The sequence below is a fragment of the Trichechus manatus genome, unplaced genomic scaffold (genome assembly GCF_000243295.1).
Source record: "Trichechus manatus latirostris isolate Lorelei unplaced genomic scaffold, TriManLat1.0 scaffold00082, whole genome shotgun sequence".
Taxonomy (NCBI): domain Eukaryota; kingdom Metazoa; phylum Chordata; class Mammalia; order Sirenia; family Trichechidae; genus Trichechus; species Trichechus manatus.
Genome location: NW_004444018.1, coordinates 8296542 through 8318570, shown reverse-complemented (window position 1 = coordinate 8318570; position 22029 = coordinate 8296542).

Genomic DNA, 22029 nt, shown 5'->3' with positions numbered 1-22029 from the left:
CTCGAGGTGATGGGGAGTCCTCTAGTCTCAACTGGTCCAGTAAGTCTGGACTTTTTAAGAATTTGAGTTCTGTTCTGCATTTTTCTCCCATTCTATCAGGGTTCATCTATTGTGGCCCTGATCAGAATGGTCAGTAGTGGTAGCTGGGCACCATCTAGTTCCTCTGGTCTCAGAGAAGATAAGGCCGTGGCTCGTGTGGGCTATTAGCCCTGCAGAAGTTTCTTCTCAGAGGCTTCGATTTCCTTCTTTTGTTCCTCACAAGTAGACACCAATGGTTGTATCTTAGATGGCTGCTCGTAAGCTTTAATACCCCAGATGCTACTCACTTCACTAGAATACAGAACACGAACTTTATGATGCCCATTGACTGAGTTGTCCCATGAAATTAAAGTCCTAAGCCTTCAAACCCAGAAAGAAATTCTCTAAAGGTGTTTGGTTATATCTGAGAAGTATCTGTAACTGTGTCCTCTATGAATATATATTTGTGCACGTACATATAGATACTTCTATCTGTGCACACATGTCCTCATTTGTACCTACTTGTACACATATATGCCTATACACCTACATGTGTGATATACACTCATTTTTTGGTTATTGTTGGTGTGGTCAAATTATATACATCATATCCTTTAGCACAAACATCCTTTTGCCTTGTGCGCATCTGTTTCTTCTCAGTGGAATTGTTTACTTTGGTCAAGGTGTGCTCATTATACCCAAGTTCTGTGCTACTTTTCCCATCACCAAAAATAACAAGTATCTGTGATCTAGAGAATGATTACCTCTCTCCCCACACTTATCCCTGGTAATCACCAATGAATGTTGGTCTCTGTATATATATCTATTCTTGTCTTCTTATGAAAGTGGGATCATACAATATCTGTCCTTACGTGATTGACTTACCGTGCTTAGTATTATGCCCTCCAGATCCATCCATGTTACAATATGTTTTGTGAACTCATCCGTGTTCTTTATTCTTGTGGAGTATTCCATTGTATGCATGCACCACATTTTGCCTATCCATTCATCGGTTGAAGGACACTTAGCCTGTTTCATTTTTTTGCTGTTGTGAATAATGCTGCAATGCATATAGGTGTGCATATGTCTGTTCATGTCACTTCTATTAGGACTCTAGGGTACATCCCTAGGAATAGGACTGCTGAGGTGTTTGAGTTTGAACAGACTACCAGGGAAGAGGAACCATCACCTATCTGTCAGTTTCTCGTACTGTGGTGCCTTGCCTGTCGCTATACCACTGGTATTTCAAATACCAGCAGGGTGATCCATGGTGGACAGGTTTCATCAGAGCTTCCAGACTAAGACAGACTAGGAAGAAATACCTGACAATCTACTTCCAAAAATCAGCCAATGAAAACCCATTGGATCCCAACAGAACATTGTCCGATATAGCGCTGGAAGATGAGCCCCTTAGGTTGGAAGGCACTCAAAATATTCAGTGGCCACAACAATGGACTTCAGCATACCAATATCATGAAGATGGCACAGGACTGGGCAGAGTTTCGTTCTGTCATACATAAGATTGCCATGAGTTGGAGCTGACTCAGTGGCAACTAACAACAATGGGTTGAGGGAGGAAGGAAAGGTCATGGATAGACAAGATACGACAGAAAAAAGCATGAGTAACAAGAAGGCTTCCTTTCCTTCAAAATAAGAAGAGTTCTTTGGTTGCAAGGAAGGTGAAAGGGAGAACCAGAAAGGAAATGATGAGGCTTATTTATTTTAGGGTCTTGGAGACACTCCAAGACAAAGGGATGACCCTATATGAGCCGTCGATGGGAAACCACGGAAGGAAGGGGGAATATTGAATTTTGGTGGAGTGGTGTCATGGGTTGAATTATGTCCCACCCAAAATGTGCGTATCAATTTTGCTGGGCCATGATTCCCAGTGTTGTGTGGTTATCCTCCATTCTGTGATTGTAATTTTATGTTAAAGTGGATTAGGGTGAGATTGGAACACCACCCTTACCCAGGTCACATCCCCGATCCGATGTAAAGGGAGTTTCCCTGGGGTGTGGCCTGCACCACCTTTTATCTCTCAAGAGATAAAAGGAAAGGGAAGCAAGCAGAGAGTTGGGGACGTTATACCACAAAGAAAGCAGTGCCAGGAGCAGGGCACGTCCTTTGGACCCAGGGTTCCCTGCACGGAGAAGCTCCTAGTCTAGGGGAAGATTGATGAGAAGGCCGACAGAGAGAGAAAGCCTTCCCCTGCAGCTGACATCCTGAATTTGGACTTTTAGCCTGCTTTACTGTGAAGAAATAAATTTCTCTTTCTTAAAGCCATCCACTTGTGATGTTTCTGTTACAGCAGCACTAGATAACTAAGACAGGTGGTGGCTCAGAATTGAAATTAGGTTGAATTACAGAAAATAGAGAATGTTCTATATCTTACACACTTGCTTCTGCATTTGGATCTATATGCACCACATTTAGATCTCTCTTTTGGCAGAAAGAATTATGAGGAGGAGTCCTTTCCTCTCCCTGTTGATTCTGCTTAGTACCAATGGATTGTCTTTTTACTGCCTGTTAGTTGAGTGTTTTATGTTCTTAACAGAAGTCTAAAGAAACCAATTGTTCAATAGGTTGTTGCTGAAGTTTGACCTAGCACTGCTTGGTAATAATTATGGTACTAAATATTCCACAGTCTCATCCATTATTAAAAACAATTTAATGAATTGAGAAAAAATTTGACATTATTTATGTATTGAATAGATGGTATATTCTCATGGTTGAAAATTAAAACAAAAAAAAAGGTATATAGTAAAAATCTCCCTCTAATCTTTTAAAAATTTTTTTATTTATTTTGTTGTTTTTGTTGAGAATATATACAGCAAAACATACACCAATTCAACGGTTTCTACACGCACCATTTAGTGACATTATTACATTCCTTGAGTTGTGCAACCATTCTTACCTTCCTTTTCTGAGTTGTTCCTCCCCCATTAACATAAATTCACTGACCCCCTAAGGTTCTTATCTAGTTTTTCAAATTGCTGTTGTCACTTTGATCCCATATAGATAGTTCTTAAAAGTGCATAATGCTCAAGGCAGACATTTTTTACTAGGTTAGCTAAACTATTGTTTGGTTTTAAGAAGACTTCAGGGGATACTTTTGGTTTAAGTTTTAAAGATTATTTCAGGGCTATAGTTTCAGGGGTTCATGCAACCTTTATGGTTCCAGGAAGATTGGAGTCCATGATAATTTGAAATTCTGTTCTGCATTTTCTCCCTTTTGATTAGGATTCTTCTATAGAATCTTTAATCAAAATGTTCAGTAATGGTAGCTGGGTCTCATGGCAAAGGAGGCAGTTGTTCATGGTGGCAATTAACCACACATTCCATATCCTCCTTCTATTCCTGACACTCCTTCCTCTGTTGCTGCAGGTGAATAGAGACCAATTGTTGTGCCTTGGATGGCCACTTGTGAGCTCTTAAGACCCCAGGCACTATGCAACAAACTAGGAGGTAGAACAGAAGCACTAAACATGTTACTAGGCCAATTAACTGGGATGTTCCATGAAACCATGACCCTAAACCTTCAATCCAAGAAACTAAATCCCATGAGATTTTTGGTTGTACATAAGCAACCACAGCAGCTACCCTTTTTTTTTTTCATTGCTGCAAATGTATCTATCACACAACTTTTGCCAATTCATGTTTTTACAGGTGTACAACTTATTGACAGCAATTACAATAATTGACGGTGCAACCCTACCCTTAATCAATGCGATAGTTCCATCATCATTAATCCCCCTTTCCCCCTCTCTACTGTCCCTAATAAACTTTGTTCTCTATACATTTGCCTTTTTTTTGTCTTTTTATATAAGTGAGTTCATACAATATTTGTCCTTTTGTGATTGACATTTCACTCAGCATAATGTCTTCCAGCTCCATCCATACTGTAGCATGTATCAAGACTTCATTTCTCATATGGCTGCATAGTATTCCATTGAATGTGTGTACCACATCTTGTTTACCCATTCATCTGTTGATGGGCATTTCTGTTGTTTCCACCTTTTGGCTGTTGTGAATAGTGCTGCAATGAACATTGATGGACGAGTCTCTGAGTCTCTGCTTTCAAGTCTTCTGGGTATATACCTGGGAGTGGAATTGCTGGGTCATGTGGTAGTTCTATTTTTTGTATTTTGAGAAATCCTTCTAGTCTTATTCCCAGCTCCCCAGTTCCCTTCAGAAGAAACCAGTGTTGTCAGTTTCTGATGCATGCTTCAGAGATATTCTGTGCACATAGAAGAAAATGTGTATACATTCTCTTATTTATTTCTCCTTTATTTCAAATGGCAGCTACTCTACATTGTTCTAGAGTTTGCTTTTTGTATCAGGACATGACGGAATCCTTCATTCTTTTTTATGGTTGTATGACATGTTACTGAGTGCATGCGTCAGGATTTATTTAACTGGTCCCTATTGATGAGCACTTTTAGATTATTTCCATTCATTAGGCATTTTAAAAAATGATTGATGATAAAGGATCCTCTGGAGAGCTTCAAGAAGGTCCCTGGGTGGTGCAAATAGTTTACGCTTGACTACTAACCTAGAGGTTGGCAGTTGCAACTCACCCTGTGGCACCATGGAAGAAAGACCTGGTGATCTGCTTCCATAAAGATTACAGTCAAGCAAACCCTATGGAGCTCAGTTCTACTCTGCAAAACATAGGTCACCATGAGTTGGAATTGACTGACGACGATAGGTTTGGTTTTTTTTTTTAGCCCTTTAACTCCTCCTCCTGTTCTGGAATCACTGATTTGATAACCGGGTAAATGCATGAATTTCAGTTGCTATTATTTCATCAGTAAGGAGCCCTGGTGGTGCAGTGGTTAAGCTCTCGGCTGCTAACCAAAAGGTCAGTGGTTTAAAACCATCAGCTGCTCCGCAGGAAAAAGATGTGGCAGTTTGCTTCCGTAAAGATGTACAGCCTTGGAAATCCTATGGGGCAGTTCTACGCTGTCCTGCAGGGTCGCTATGAGTTGAAATCAACTCGACAGTAACGGGTTTGGTTTTGGTTTATTTCATCAGTATTTCGGTTCATTTAGAAAGGATTATAAATTTATGCATGAATAGATACTTTATCAGTAAATTGTTAAATTTATACTCTTATGAAGTTTTATGGGCTTTTTCTTTTCCTCTTTAATAACCCCATGAAGTTTTTTATCTTCCAAATCCATTTTTTCTGGTCTTCGATAATGTCTGTTTTAGTGCAATTGGTAGCATGCTACACCAAGGTATAAATAGAGAACTTAGAAACACCATTAACAATTAAGTCATTTTCCATTTTAAAATCCTTGCCTTGGCTAAAATTACTTCAACTGCTCTAGAAGCCTGGCTAAAAGCAATACTCTATCTTGCTGGAGATACACACAATGCACTCCATTATTTATAATTTTTCATAAATAAATTCAATTTATCAGCCTCTTCAGATTCAAATTGATCAGATTTAAGAAATTTCTAGATGAAAGTGATGATATGCTCTGTAATGTATGTCCTGTTTGTGACTGTCTGGTTGTGTTTTGAGAGTCCAATTGGTGTTAAACAGATTTGGAATTATAGTCTTGTCATTGGAGAGGACATGAAGGACATATGCTCTGACCACTAGGGACACACACAGGCGTCCTTGCCCATGACCAGCGGCCACCTTTGCTTGGCAGCTTTCTAGGGGGAGGAAATGACCACCGTGCTGGACAGGCCATTCCGTTCTTTTCGATTTTTCAAAATTTTATTGTCAATTATAATTATCTCCTTTTTTAACCAAAGGAACAACATGTCATACTGGCTCTTCTGGTGACTGAGGATTAAGCTAAAAGCAAATGATGGATAGCATAAATTTAAAATCAACAGAAATCTGAAAAGGCATGCAGAGAAATTTTCAAAAGATGGTGATTTCCCTTAGATCCAGGATCAGAAGTAACAGAAAAAGCATTATTGTTACATTTTTTCTTTTCCTTTCTTGCTCCTTGAAATTCACAGAACTGGACCTTTGGATGCTAGGAAGATTAACTCGTGTTTTAAGGAATCATCTTATTCTGAAGGCTGTGATTCCCACATTCTGTTATTGTTATTGTTAGTTGACGAGTCAGCTCTGACTTATGGCGACCCCACGTATAACAGAATGAAACATTGCTCGGTCTTATACCATCTTCATGATTGTTGGTATGTTTGAGTCCATTTTTGCGGGCATTGTGTCAGTCCATCCATTGCAGGTTTCCCTGACCTTTGCTGGCCCTCTGCTTTACCAAACACGATGTCCTACTCCATCAATTAGTCCCTCATAATGATGTGTCTAAAGTAATTGAGTAGAAATCTCCAACAATGTTCTTTTATCCATACAGTTCTTGTTGGCTAATGTTTGGAAGTTGATAGCCAGGTTTTTTTCCCTAGTCTGTCTTTGCCTGGAATCTCCACTGAAACCTGTCCACCATGGGTGACCCTGCTGGTATTTGAAATACTGGTGGCGTAGCTTCTAGCACCACAGCAACTTGCTAGCCACCACAGCACGACCAACTGACAGACGGGTGTTGGCCACATTCTGTTATTCTTTCCTTATCCTCCAGTGCTGTAATTTAGGATAGAGTTATGATCAAAAGCCGGGTGATTTTAAGGTGGCATTTGAAATGAGATTGCTACAGTTTATCTAATATTCAAAAACTCTTACCTTTTCCACAGGTAATATGGGCACAATAATTGTAGTGATGCTCCACTGGTTTTGAATGTCAAAGATCCATCCACTATTCCTTTGACATTGCACCTCGATTTTCTTTGGAAAACAATACCTTTTCTATTGGATACAATGCTGATGGGACTGGCTTCCAAGGTGTCTCCCATTCTCCTGCCGTGGGGGTAGGCATGTGACCCAAAGGTCAATCACACTCTCCCTTGGAATTTAACTGTTAGGCAGAGATTGAAAATAATTAGTGTCGTTCATTCAAGGGTATTACCCCAAAAGAGACTACGCATTAGCTCCTACTCCCTCATAAGGTCTGTTTCTTCAGCCTTGCCTTCTATTCTGTGAGCCATGCAGTAAATTCCATTTTTACTTACATTAGCTTGATCTGGTTTTGGTTACTTGCAACCCAAGAACCTTAATGTATACAACGATGAGGATAGGATATTTTCTGTGGATACTGTAGATGTTCTCAGGTGATAGCCATACCAGGAATTAATTTCTTTAGTAAAGACTTTTAACTCCAACCAAAACGAATGATTGTATAAAGGTTAATTATGGGATCTCGCACAGCAAATGGAGTTGGATAAAACCGTATTAGGAAGCAGTTCTAAATTACTGGGCAGACAAAAATATTTTGACAGGTTTATTCTTTCTGGATTAACTTCTACTCTCTTTTCAATGAGTTATCCAAGCTGTTGATACTGCAGCCGTAGCTTGGAGATGGAGTGTGGTGTCTGGACGCCTGGCAGATTCCACAGTGAAGGGGAGGAGCTGTTCATCCAGCCTTTATCTTGTTTTTCTCTGGCCTGGATCATCTGGGCTCCTGGAACCCATCTCCAGATTCCATCCCAGACTTTGGGACCCTTTCCAAAGCCTCTTGCTGTCATCTTCCTCAAGCCCCACAGATGGGCTCCATTGGTCTGTGGAGGAGGCATGGATGTCAAATTGTAATTTTAATTTCTGAAAATAAACTTTTTCACACTAAGTGAAAAGACTGCCCTTGTACTACTCCATCTTTATCTGTCAAAATCCTATCTATTCTTCAAGCACAGTATAAATCCCAAATACTTTTGTAATGCTTTTCCTTTTGATTACATCTGGAGAGACCCTCCCCTACTTTTAAATCCTAGGATGTATATCATCTGTACCTATATTAAGGGCAAAGATCTTACATGGATTTATAATCTGGACATGTATTTACAAATCCAATTTCCCCTGACTGTTCTTAAGCTTCTAGAAGGCAGAGATTCTCTTTATAAACCTCACATCTCCTATAATGACTGACATGAATGAATGGCTTCTTTTTTGTAGCCCCACCCAAACCACCACATTCAACCAGTGTTGATGACCCCTGTTACTAATTGGAGTGTATTTGTGGCAATGAGATTTTGTGCCAATAACGGCAATAGAGAAATCAATATTCTGACTGCATAACAGAATCAGGATGTCTCAGGCTGTGATCCACAGGCCACTGCAGTCCACAGACATGTCTCAAAATACGTGTTTTAAATAATCAGAATTCAAATAGTTTCCAGCAAAGCATGTGCCCTCCACTGCACCGCAGGCCCCGCCTCTGCCTATTCTCCTCTGCTCACCACCCCCATTTATATACATATATTACTCGATAGGCTCTGAAGACATCTGAGTTAGGGACCCCAGTTATTTATTTATTTTTTTAGAAAGCTTTATTGAGAAATAGTTCACATACCCTACAGTTCACCCATTTAAAGTGTACGATTCAATGCTTTTTAGTATTTACAGGTAATCCTTGAGTTACGACGAACCACACATAGGACCGTCTTTTTTTTTTTTTTTTTTGGGTACATCTTATCTTTAGTCATTTTACAGTGAAAGAACTAAATCAGGGGTTTCAGTTGCTTGAACACATGGACCCAAATGCTGATCGCTTTGCTAAAGTCAATAGGCAGATTTGGGAAGCAGTGAGATTTTACCGCGAAATATATGCAGAAAAAAAGAAAAGGACCATGCAGACAACTCTCACTAATTTTCTGATTAGAAATGCCATCTCCGTTCCCAGGGATAACCCAGATGATACACAACCTTCCACAAGGGAGTTATTACTGCAGTTGACAAAATGCCGACGTCGTTCAACTCTTCTTCAGCATTGAAGTAAATTTTTATTTTTTAAAATGTAGGTATGTATGTTTTAAAATATATGTTCATTTATATGTAATGTTTCCAACCCCTAAAGACAAATGAAGATTGGATTTATAAAGATACTGATAATAAAAAGCAATAATAATGAAAACTAAAAAAAAAAAAAATGAGGTATTCGACTTAGGTCAGAACCGACTTATGATGGAGTCGTCGGAATGGAACCCCATTGTAAGCTGGGGACTACCTATATTCACAGATAATGTACAACCATCACCACATCAATTTTAGAACATGTTCATCACTACAAAGAGAAACTACACCCGTTAGCTATCACCTCCATTCCTCCCACCACCCCCAGCCCTAGGCAACCACTACTCTGTATTCTGTCTCTACTCAGTTATAATTTAAGCCTTGTTGCTGTATCTCCAAATACTCTGCATATCTGCCTACAGATCTCCATATTTCTTTCGTGTGTGTGTTTTAAAATTCCTCGACAAGAGTGATGCTTAACTACAGACCCCTACAAAGCTAAGCATTCACTAAATATTACCAACTGTTGACCTTAAACTTGAGGTTGCCATGCGAGCAAATCCATGCCATCCATCAATGTCTGGCTCTCAAGCTTTGAAGTCATGCTTCAGGCTCAGGAAGATCTCTTCTCCATAAACTTCACAAATATTTGCTCCCCCAGTTGTGCTCTAGTTTCCAGAGAAAGCAAATAGCTTGAGTAAAAACTGTATTTGTAAAAGTGCTTGTGTGGGGAGCCTGGTGTCCAACAAGAGCCATGTAACCATTTGGGTGACCTGGTGGGCAAAGTATAAAGGTGCAAAGCTCTGTGATTTTTTTTTCAGCCACTGAAGTAGACATGCAGATATGGACCAATTCTAACTAGCAAAACCTCTTGCTTGGCTAAAGCTTCAAAATACTTGAGGCAAAATCTCATAAAACTGTAAGGAGAAAGAAAAAACCCACAATCCCTCTTTAAATAATTGATAGAAAAACAAGATAGAAAATCAGGTTATAGAATATTTGAACACCCCTATCAACCAAAGCTTTTAGGAGAGCTTTCCCTTGAGTCCTGGTGGTTAAGCGCTCGGCTGCCAGCCACTCCCTGGTAGAAAGATGTGGCAGTCTGCTTCCATAAAGATTTATAGCCTTGGAAACCCTGTGGGGCAGTTTTACTCTGTCTTATAGGGTCACTATGAGTTGGAATCGACTCGACGGCAATGGGTTTTGAATCGCAGCCAGGGCTGTGCCCACCCAAGACACCCAGAGGCTTCTTTGGTGACCTGACTCCCTTCCTTGGGTAGAGCTTGTCCTAAGACACTGTCTTTCTATATCAAACCAACCAGGAGACCTAGACTAGTTCTGAGGCTTGGCATGAAAAGTAGAGGGAAACACAAGAAGAGCCTCAAAGATTTTTTGGAAGTACATCACCAGCCCTTTCTTCCTAGTCTGCTGTGGTCTGGAAGCTCTGCTGAAACCTATTCAGCATCATAGCAACATGTGAGCCTCCACTGACAGATGGGTGGTGGTCGCATATGAGGTGCATTGACTGGGAATAGAACCCGGGTCTCCTTCCATGGAAAGTGAGAATTTTACCACTGAATCACCATTGCTCCTCATTAGCACATATTGGGACTCAATATGTATTGGTTGGCCGTTGGTAAAGTGTGAGGAGCCCTGGTGGCGCAGTGGTTGAGCACTTGCTGCTAACTGAAAAGTTGGTGGTTGGAACCCACCAGCTAGCTGCTCCATGGGAGAAAGATGTGGCAGCCTGCTTCCGTAAAGATTTACAGCCTTGGACATCCTATCAGGGTAGTTCTACACTGTCCTATAGCATCACTATGAGTTGGAAGCCACTCAATAGCAATGGGTATGGTTTTGTTTATTGGTAAAGGGGGATTCCCTGGGTGATGCAAATGGTTAACATGCTCAGATGTTAACTGAAAGGTTGGAGCTTTGAGTTCCCCCAGAGGCCCCTGTGGATAAAAGCCTGGTGATCTACTTGCAAAAATCAGCCATTGAAAACTCTATGGAGCACAGTTCTACTCTGACACACATGGGGTCGCCATGAGTTGGAGTCTGCTCAATGGCAACTTGTTTACATTTTGTTGGTTAAGGAAAGCCTTTCCTAACTTTTAAAGTCAGATACTGTGTTACAAGAGCCCCTGGGTGGTGCAAACGGTTAAGTGCCCGACTACTAGCTGGGAGACTGGTGGTTTGAACCTACCCAGTCCCTCAGAAGAAAGGCCTGGTGATCTGCTTCTGAAAGGTCATAGCCTTGCAAACCCTATGGAGCACAGTTCTACTCTGACACACACGGGGTTGCTATGAGTGGATGTCAATAATAACAACAGTGCTACATGTATTTATTTGTTAATGCTTTACATGTACATCTCACCTCACAGATATTTTTTCACTTACACGTCTTATTACAGCCTTGAAAACAATCCAGGAGACATCAGTAGGGAAGTGGTTACAGCCGTTAGCAGAAAAGAACTTGTCCAGATTCCCTTCTGATCCTTAATGGCAGAGCAGCGGCTTGGATAAGGCTCTCACCCCCATCCTAGAGCTCCTTCTCTCTGAAGTAGTTTCAGGGTGATTTTTTTAACGGTGGCTAATAATTAAATGTCAGGCTCATTATTCACATTTGGTTTTATCTCTTTGTACTTCCCAATTATGGGGAGTTGAGGGGAGGAGGCAAAAAGCCCTGTTTGATGTTTCTCTAAGGAATGCAGCCAGCGGCCTGGTACCTGCCATCTCCCTTGATTTTGTTCATGGCACTTGAGGGGAAGGTGGTCTTTGCGCTTAATGTGCAACAAGAAGCAGGGCACGCGGAGTTAGAGTTTATCCAGTGTTGCTTTTCTCCAAGGGCAATGTTATCTATTAATCACTTCCCTTTGCCCACATCCCTGATAAGTGTTGTGAAAAGTAGCATGTAACATTTCTGGAAAGTTTTAAGCTATGATACGGACAAATCTTTCTTGTAGGATTGGGGCTAGGGATGGGCACCAGGGGGCTTGGAGGGAAATCTATGTGCCTGCTTCTCCCAATTCCGTAAGTTTATGAACATAAATATGTTAGTTGTAATTTAATTTGCTCATAGAACTCATGCTGGGAATATTCTGAGATCGGAAAATCCATCAATATCTTTTGCCCAGACTACTATGCTAACTTCTGTATGGATTTCCTTACTTTCTGTCACTCCTTATGGAATCCATTCTCCATTTAACTATCCCAGCCAGCTTTCTAAAGCATGGATTGCTCATAAGGGCCCTTTCCTGCACTTCACTCTCCTGCGTACGGCTCATTGGTAAGCTTGTAAGGCCTGGAGACCTCCATCGCCAGCTCTGCCTGCCATCTTCTTCACCAGCCACTCTCTTCCCACCGAATGCTTCAGCCCCACAGAACCCTCCTCAGGTCTTAGTTTCTGCTTCCAACTTTCTTCCTCTAACTAAGCAGTAAATTTCATTCTTTTAAAAAGTGTACCTCAAATTTCCCCTTTCTAGAAACTTCTCTGTCCCCTTCTCCCTCTAAGAACCGACGTCTCCCTCATCTGTTTCCCGCGAACTTTCCTTGTATTATTTTTAGAGCTCTCCTCTTATGTTAGAGCTGGTTGTCTTTGATTCTTTGTGTACGTGTGTGTGTGGTGTATGTGTGTGCATGTACGTGTGAAAAGAGAGAGAGAGAGAAGGACGGAATTTGGAGAAATGAATATCAGAAGGGGAGAAATCTCAGTAAAACACTTTAAAAAGACCATGCTAGATTTTTCTGTTGATGTCTGCAGCTCCCTCACTGCCTTTTCTTACACCTAAAGAAAAAGTTCTCTACTGTCAGTTTGTCATACTGTGGTGGCTTGTGTATTGCTACGATGCTAGAAGCTATACCACTGGTATTTCAGATACCAGCAGGGTCACCCACGGTGCACAGGTTTCAGTGGCGCTTCCAGACTAAGACAGACCTGGGGATCTGCTTCCAAAAATCAGCCAATGAAAACCCTGCGGATCACAACAGAACATTGTTTTATGTAGTGCAGGATTACGAAGATGGTGCAGTCCTGGACGAGATTTTGTTCTGTTGTATATCAGATCTCCCTGAGTCAGAGCCAACTAGATGGCAGCTAATAACAACAACAACGAAGAAAAGGTGACTAGGTGAGAGGATTCTGTCCTCTCCTGGAATGCCCCTGACCAAGGCCCTCACTTCACTGTGACCCCTTTGAAGGCAGGGGTCTTTGAAGGCAGTCCAGGGCATAGTGCCTCACACAAGGCAGAGGCTCAGTCACTGCTGGTGAAATGAATCACCCAGCAGACAAGAGCCTTTTCCTCCAGATGCAGCTGTCTACTGGCCTAGCCTGTCCTCCCCTGCCCCTGCCCCTGAGACTGTCTCTCTCACAGGCTTGCCCATGGATGACTCCTATGCCATTTGCTTGCGGGAATCCAGGCCAAGTCTGCCTTCACCTCCCCTTCTACATCTGGACGTATGTAGCCTGGTCGCTGGGTGAGTTTCAAACAACTGAGGGTCTGACATGTTCTGCTGGCTCGTGGTCCATTCCGTTGTGCCCCTGCCAGGATAGAGGCAGCTGTGCAGGGTCAGTTCTTCCCCCATCCAACTCTCCTTTGTTCCTCTAGCTGTGAGTTGACTGTTACAGATTCTTTTCTCCTTCAGGAATGTCCTTGACGTTTTTTTAACCTAATAGCTTTCTTCCTAAAATAAACCAATGAAACAGAACAAACCCAAAATACAGCCGAGACAGCATTCCTTACTTGTGTGACTCCATGCCTTTAAAAGAACAACTAAATTGATGTGAGGTCCTGGGCAAATTTCATCTCTTTGGCCCCGTGCCTGATGCCCTGACATTAAAGCCTCAGGTAGCACTGATTAAAATCAGAAGCTTGCTCAAATTTCAGTCTTATCAATTTTTTTTAGATGAGCCACAAAAAGGAAACTAGTTTTTAGTTAGTGTTTGTTGAGCACCAATAATAGGTGCGGGGGTGTAGGGCGGCTCGATGCAGCTATTGTGCTGTTCCGAAAAGCTGAAAATCCACAAGATGAAGATTGAGTTTCCAATCTTTTCCTAAGCTGTCTCCTTACCTGTTCCTGAAAAGGTTGGGGGTGGAGGTGGGGTTGGCATTTCTCCCTCAAAATTATTAAGCTCACCACATTTCAAGCATCAAGACAAGAGAGAATCGAGATGTTTTTAGCTCAGGGAAGTATTGCTTTTACCGATTTTTTGTGTATTTGAATTAAGTCAAGTTTAATTTTTTTTAATTGTTGTAAAAAAAAAACACAACATTTGCCAATTCAACATTTTTCACGTGTACAATTCAGTGACACTAATTATATTAATCATGTTGTGCAACCATCACCAGTATCCATTGCCGATTTCCATCACCATACATAGATACTCAATGCTTCCTAAGTAATGATTCTCCGTTTCCCCCTCCCACCCGCCCTTGGTAACCACTAATAAACTTTGTTCTCTATACATTTGACTAGTCTAGATATCTCATATAAGTGGGATCATTTAGTATTTGACAAAGTCAAGTTTAATTTTTTGATCATTGTGTTATTTAACACAAGTAAGAAAAAAAAGTCTTTTTTTGGTCCAATATAGTATACTGCTTTGTGAAAAAATAATCAAGTTGGTATGCAATGCAATGCTTCAGAATTTGAAACACATACGTGGTAAGATTAAAAGAAAAATAATTTTAAAGGCATACTTTATGGATTGAGAAAGTGCACCAATATACCTTAAACTTTTATACCTTTTGATTATGTATTATATTCATTTGGAATTTCAAAAATTAAAAACACATTTGATTTACTTGGCCTCTGAGGCTCTAGGCTGTAGAAAAGACTAAAAAGAAGATGCAGATCTTTGCTTCTGGTCAAGATGGAGTAACAGCTACTGGCTTTACCCTTCCATCTGAAATAACAAACAAACAAAAAAGACAAAAGATATGAAACAATGACATTCAACACATAGGAAGGACATCAGGTAATGAAGGACAGTGATTCAGCGAGATGAGAAAAAGAGGAGGGAGCCTTAAGATTGTACCCAGCCTATTTATTGTGTGGGAAAAATTGTAGCCTGCAGAGCAGGGAGGGCAGAATCTAGTGGTTTTCCTGAGTTGAGAAGACAGCTGTAAGACTTGGGAAGCCAAGGTGGCTAGATTTCACAGGCAGAGTGCCAGAGAGGGGAGAGCTGTATATAGAGAGAATTCTGGAGATCCGTAGAGGGTCCTCCGCAAGTATTCAGTTAAGTACTAGTCTGCGCATGTGTTTGAGGAAATTACCTGAGGTTGGGATAGAACCATCCAGAGTGATTATGGAACCAGTGCCCAGAGTTCACACAGGGTTGAAATAGTGCCTATTCCCAACAGCCTGAGTGCGAAAAGGATCTTGCCTCAAGACTAGGGGAAAATTAAAACCTTGGCTAAAGGCTGCTCTCATCTGACCTAACAAATCATAAAAGCAAGACCCAAAAGGTTCAAACTATTTCTATGTAACTTAACGGCATTGCAGAACAAAAGCTCAACAACAACAACAACAAAAATCCAGCACCCTACAGATAAAATTCACAACATCTGAAAGCCAATAAAAATTACCAGGCATGGGAAGAGACAAGTAAATACAACCCACAAGGAGAAGCGATGTCAATCAAAATACTTGAAGCAAAATTTGATAGAACTGCAAGGAGAAAGAAAAACCCACAATCCCTCCTTCAATAATGATGGAAAAACTAGGTAGAAAATCAGGAAGGTTATAGAATACTTGAACAACATGATTAACCAAATTTATCTTTCTGTCACTGAAAGAACAACTTCACTCAGTGACAAGGGAACACACATTCTTTTCAAGCACAGACAGAACACTCACCAACATAGACTATGTTCTGAGTCATAAAATAAGTCTCAAAAATTTTAAAAGAATTCCTGTTATACAAAGTATCTTCTCTTACCAAAATGAAACTAAATTACATATAAAAACTAGAAATATATCAATATTATTTAGTTATCAAGTATTTGGAACCTAAATATTTTAAAATAATCCATTGGTCAAAATAGGTATCAAAGAGAAAATTAAAAAATATTTTGAACTGAATAAAAGTGAAACAAAACATTGAAATTCATGAGATATAGCCAAAGCAGCACATAGAGGGAAGTTTATAGCACTAAATACCTATATTAGAAAAGAAGAAAGGTCTTAAATGACCTCAGCCTCCACTTTCAGAAGCTAGAAAAACGAAGAGCAAATTGAGTCCAAAGTAAGCAGAAAAAAGAATAAAGATCACAGCAGAAATCATTGAAATAGAAAGCTTAAAAATACAAGAAAATCAATGAGACCAAAAGCTGATTCTTTGAGAAGATCAATGAAATTGATAAACCCCTAGCCAGAATGATTTGGGAAGAGAGAGAGAGAGAGAAAGAAGAAATACAAATTACCAACATCAGGATTTTGCAGTTCCTAAATGTATAATAAGGGAATATCACAAACAATTTTATGTGGAAAATATTTGACAACTTAAATGAAATGGATAAATTTCTTGAAAGACACATTACCATAGCTTACTCAAGAAGAAATAGGTATCTTGAATAGATCTATGTTTATTAAAGAAATTGAACATGTAGTTAAAAACTTTAGGTTTACCAAATATTTAAGGAATAAATGTTATCAATTCTACACAACCTCCTGCACAAAATTTAAAAGGAGGAGTACTTCTCAATAATTCTATAAGGCCAGAATTAATCTGATACCAAAAACTAGACAAAGAAATTACAAGAAAGGAAAATTACCGACCAGTATTCCTCGTGAACATAGGCACAACAATTCTTAACAAATTCTTAGCAAATTGATTCCAACAACATATAAAAAGGATAATATCATGACCAAATCTGGCTTATTTCAGGAAAGCAGGGCTAATTTAATGTTCAAAAAACCAATCAATGCAATCAGCCGTATTTAAAGGCTTCAAAAGGAAAACTGTAAGTTTTGTTTTTTTTAAAATTAATTGACGGTAGATGTATGGATTTATTTATGGACTCTTGATTCCATTCCATTGGTCTATGTGGACCGATGGTCTATGCCAATACCAGGCTGTTTTGATTACTGTAATTTTATGTTTTAAAGTCTGAAAGTGTAAGTCTTCCTACTTTGTTCTTCTTTTTCAAGCTTGCCTTGACTATTTGGGGCCCATTCCTGTTCCATATAAATTTGAGGATTGGCTTTTCCATTTCTGCAAAGATGTTTTTGCTGTTGGAATTTTGAAGGGAATTGAGTTGAACTTATATATTGCTTTAGGTAGTATTGACATCTTAACAATATTATGCCTTCCAACCCTTGAGCATGGACTGTCCTTCCATTTATTTATTTCTTCTTTAATTTCTTTTACTAATATTTTGTAATTTTCAGTATACAAGTCATTCACCTTCCTGGTTAAATTTATTTCTAGGCATTTTATTCTTTCAGTTGCTATTGTAAATGAAATTTTCCCCTTAATTTCCTTTTCAGGATGCTCATTACTAATGCATAGAAATGCAGCTGCTTTTTGTTTGACCTTGTACCCTGCCATTTTGAATTTATTTATTATCTCTGATAGCTTTCTGGTGAAATTGTTCAGGTTTTCTATATATAGGATCACGTCATCTGCAAAAAGGGATAGTTTTACTTCCTCCTTATTGATTTTGATACCTTTTATTCCTTTTTCTTGCCTAATTGCTCCGGTTAGGACTTACAGTACAAGGTTGAATAGCAGCGGTATAGCCTTGTCTTGTTTCTGATCTTAATGAGAAAGCTCTCAGTCTTTCTCCACTGAGTGTGATGTTATTATGTTATGTTAAGTACCAATGAGTTGTCTCCAGCTTATAGCGACTTTGTGTATACAGAAGAAAATATTACCTAGCCCTGCACCATCCTCACAATCAGTGCTATGTTTCAGCCACTGTTCAATCCATCTCATTGACAGTCTCCCTTGATTTCTTCTTTGAGCTAATGGTTGTTAGTAGTATGTTGATTAATTTCCACATATTTGTGTATTTTGCAGTTTTTCTTCTGTTTCATTTCATTGTGGTTGGAGAAGATACTTCATATGATTTCAATCTTATAAAATTTATTGAGATTTGCTTTGTGACCTATTATATGATCACTTATGAGTCAGAATCAACTCGACGGCAGTGGGTTTGGTTTTTTTTAGTTAACTCATGTGCACTGGAGAAAAATGTTCATTGAGCTGTTGTTGGATGGAGTGTCCTATATACATCTGTTAGGTCTAGCTGGTTCACAGCATTGGATAAATCCTCTATTTTTTTTTTTTAGTTGATCTTCTTTCTAGATGTTTTATCCATCATTGAAAGTGGTGTATTGAAGTCTCCAAATAGTATTGTAGAATTGCCTACTTCACCTTTCAACTCTGTCAGTGTTTGCTTTATGTGTTTTGGGGCTCTGAAGATAGGTGCATATATATTTATAGTTATTGTATCTTCTTGATGAATTGCTTTATCCTTATACAATATCTCTCTTTGTCTCTTACAATAAATTTTGACTTAAAGTCTATTTTGTCTAGTATTAAAATTGCAATGGCAGCTCTGTAAGATCATTTCAATAAATTTGAAAAAAATCCAAAATCACCTCTTGATGAAAACTCTCAGGAGATTGGTAATAGAAGGGAACCTTCTCAGCCTGATAAAAGGCATCCATGAAAAACCTACATGAAACATCACACTTAATGGTGAAAGACTGATGAGTTCACCTAAGATTAGGAACAAGTTAAGAATGTATGCTCTCACCACTTTTAGTCAGTATTTTCTTGAAGACTCTAGCCAGTGAAATAAGGCAAGAAAAAGTATCAAAAGCTATCTGTCACGGATTGAATTGTGTCCCCCAAAAATGTGTGTCAACTTGGCTAGGCCATGATTCCCAGTATTGTGTGATTGTCCACCATTTTGTCATCTGATGTGATTTTCCTTTGTGTTGTGTATCCTACCTCTATGAGTTAACGAGGCAGGGTTAGAGGCAGTTATGTTAATGAGGAAGGACTCAATATACAAGATTAGGTTGCATCTTAAGCCAATCTCTTTTGAGATATAAAAGAGACAAGTGAGCAGAGACATGGGGACCTCATACCACCAAGAAATGAGAGCCAGGAGAATAGCACGTCCTTTAGACCTGGGGTTCCCGTGCTGAGAAGCTCCTCAGCTGGGGAAGATTGATGACAAGGACCTTCCCCTGGAGCTGATAGAGAGTGAAAGCCTTCCCCTGGAACTGGCATCCTGAATTCGGACTTCTGAGTTCTTAGGCTGTGAGAGAATAACTTTCTTTTTGTTAAAGTCATCCACTTGTGGTATTTCTGTTATAGCAGCACTAGATAACTAAGACGGTATCCAAAATGGAAATGAAGAATTTAAACTGTCTTTATTAGCTAAATCTAACAACATAATTTTCTGTACAGAAAATCCTGCCAAAGCTACAAAGAGCTGCTAGAACGAATACGTGTGTTTAACAATATTGTAGTACAAACAATCAATATACAAAAGTCAATTGTCCTTCTATATACTAACACCATATAATCAGAAATTGAAATTTTAAAAATAGTACAATTCACAATAATATAAAAAAAATGCAAAGCTTAAGGATAAATCTTACAAAAATATGCAAGGCCTAAAAACTACAAAACATTACTGACGGAAATTCAAGAAGACAAATAAACAGAAAGGTGTACCATTTTCATGCACTGAAAGATTCAATAGTTAAGACGTCAATTCTCCCCAAATTGTCCTATAGATTCAATGCAATCCCAATCAAAATTCCATCAGATTATTTTCTAGAAATCGACATGCTGATTCTAAAATTCTTATGGAAATGCAGAGGATCTAGAATTGCTAAAGCAATTTTGAGAAAGAAGAACAAAACTGAAGAACATTCGCTACCTAACTTCAAGTCTTCTTACAAAGCTATAGAAACCAAGAGAATGTGGTACTGTTGTCAAGATAGACAATTAGGTCAATGGAATACCATAGAAAGTCCAGGAAGAGACCACACACATAGTCAATTGATTTTCAACAAAATTGCAAAAACAATTCAGTGGAGAAACTATAGTATTTTAGCAAATGGAGATGGAACAATTGGACATCCATGTGCAAAAAATTGAACTTCAACCAGTAGCTCACACTGTATTCAAAATTAACTCAAAGTGGACCATAGACCTAAATGTAAAATCTAAAACTATAAAACGTCTGGAAGAAAACATAGGAGAATATCTGTGCTATCTTTGGTAAGGTAAAACTTTCTTATAAACAATAGCAAAAGCATAATCTGTAAAAGAAAAAAACATATAAATTGTTATTGTTTTTGTTAGGTGCTGTCAAGTTGATTTTCGACTCCTAGTGACCCCATGTGACAGAGGAGAACTGCCCCATAGGGTTTTCTAGACTGTAATCTTTACAGGCACAGATTGCCAGGTTGTTCTCTCGTGGAGCCACTAGGTGGATTTGAACTGCCAACCTTTTGGTTAGCAGCTGAGCACTTTTAAATTAGACTTCACCAAAATTAAAAATTTTGGTTTTTAGTAAAATGGTGTTAAGAGAATGAAAATGAAAGAAACTGTCAACAAATCAAATATCCAACATAGTACTTGTATTCATCATACATAAAGAACTTTCAAAACTCAGTAACAAAAAACTAAAACTCCATCAAAAATAAGCAAAAGATTTGAACAAGCATTTCACTGAAAAAGATATTTGGATGGCAAATAAACACATGAAAAGATGCTTAACGTCATTGGTCATTAAGAAAATACAAATTAACACAATGAGGTACCACATACATCTATTTGAATGGCTTAAATTTTAGTAATCAATTGTATGAACTGTTGATGAGGAGTGAAACAACTGGAAATATCCTATACCTCTGACGGGAATGTAAAATAGTATAACCATTTTGGTAAACAGTTTGGCAGTTTTTTCAAAAGTTAAACATATACATATCATATGACCCAGCCATTGAACTCTTAGGTTTTTATTCAAGATAAATGAAATAGGTCCATACGAAGAATTGAACACAAATGTTCATAGCCATTTTATCTGTAATAGCCCCAAACTGGAAACAATCAAAATATCCATCAGCAGGTGAATGGATAAACAAACAGTGGTATATCCGTGCAATGGTATACTGTTGTTGTTAGGTGCCATTGAGTTGGTCCTGACTCATGTTGACACTGTCGGTCCTGTGCCATCCTCACAATCATTGTCATGCTTGAGCCCACTGTTGCAGCCACTGTGTCAATCCATCTGGTTGAGGGTCTTGCTCTTTTTTCCTGACCCTCTACTTTACCAAGCATGATGTCCTTCTCCAGGGACTGATCCCTCCTGATAACACTTCCAAAGTACATGAGACGTAGTCTCGCCATCCTTGCCTCTAAGAAGCATTCTGGTTGTACTTCTTCCAAGACAGATTTGTTCATTCTTTTGGCAGTCCTTGGTATATTTAATATTCTTCACCAACACCACAATTCAAAGGCATCAGTTCATCTTCAGTCTTCCTTATTCATTGTCCAGCTTTTGCATTTATGAAGCAACTGAAAACACCACGGTTTGGGTCAGGCTCACCTTAGTCTTCAAGGTGACATCTTTGCTTTTTAACACTGTAAAAAGGTCTTTTGCAGCAGATTTGCCTAGAGCAATGCGTCTTTTGATTTCTCGACTGCTGCTTCCATGGGTGTTGATTGTGGATCCAAGTAAAATGAAAGCCTTGACAGCTTCCATCTTTTCTCTGTTTATCATGATGCTGCTTATTGGTCCAGTTGTGAGGATTTTTGTTTTATGTTGAGGTGCAATCCATACTGAAGAGTGAGGTCTTTGATCTCCATCAGTAAGTGCTTCAAGTCCTCTTCACTTTCAACAAGCAAGGTTGTGTCATCTGCATAATGCAGGTTGTTAACGAGTCTTCCACCAATACTGACGCCCCATTCTTCCTCATATAGTCCAGCTTCTCAGATTATTTGTTCAACATACAGACTAAGTATGGTGAAACGATACAACCCTGACGCACACCTTTCCTGACTTTAAACCACGCACCATCCCCTTGTTCTCTTCGAACAACTTCCTCTTGATCTATGTACAGGTTCCTCATGAGTACAATTAAGTGTTCTGGAATTCCCATTCTTCACAATGTTATCCATAATTTGTTATGATCCACACAGTCAAATGTCTTTG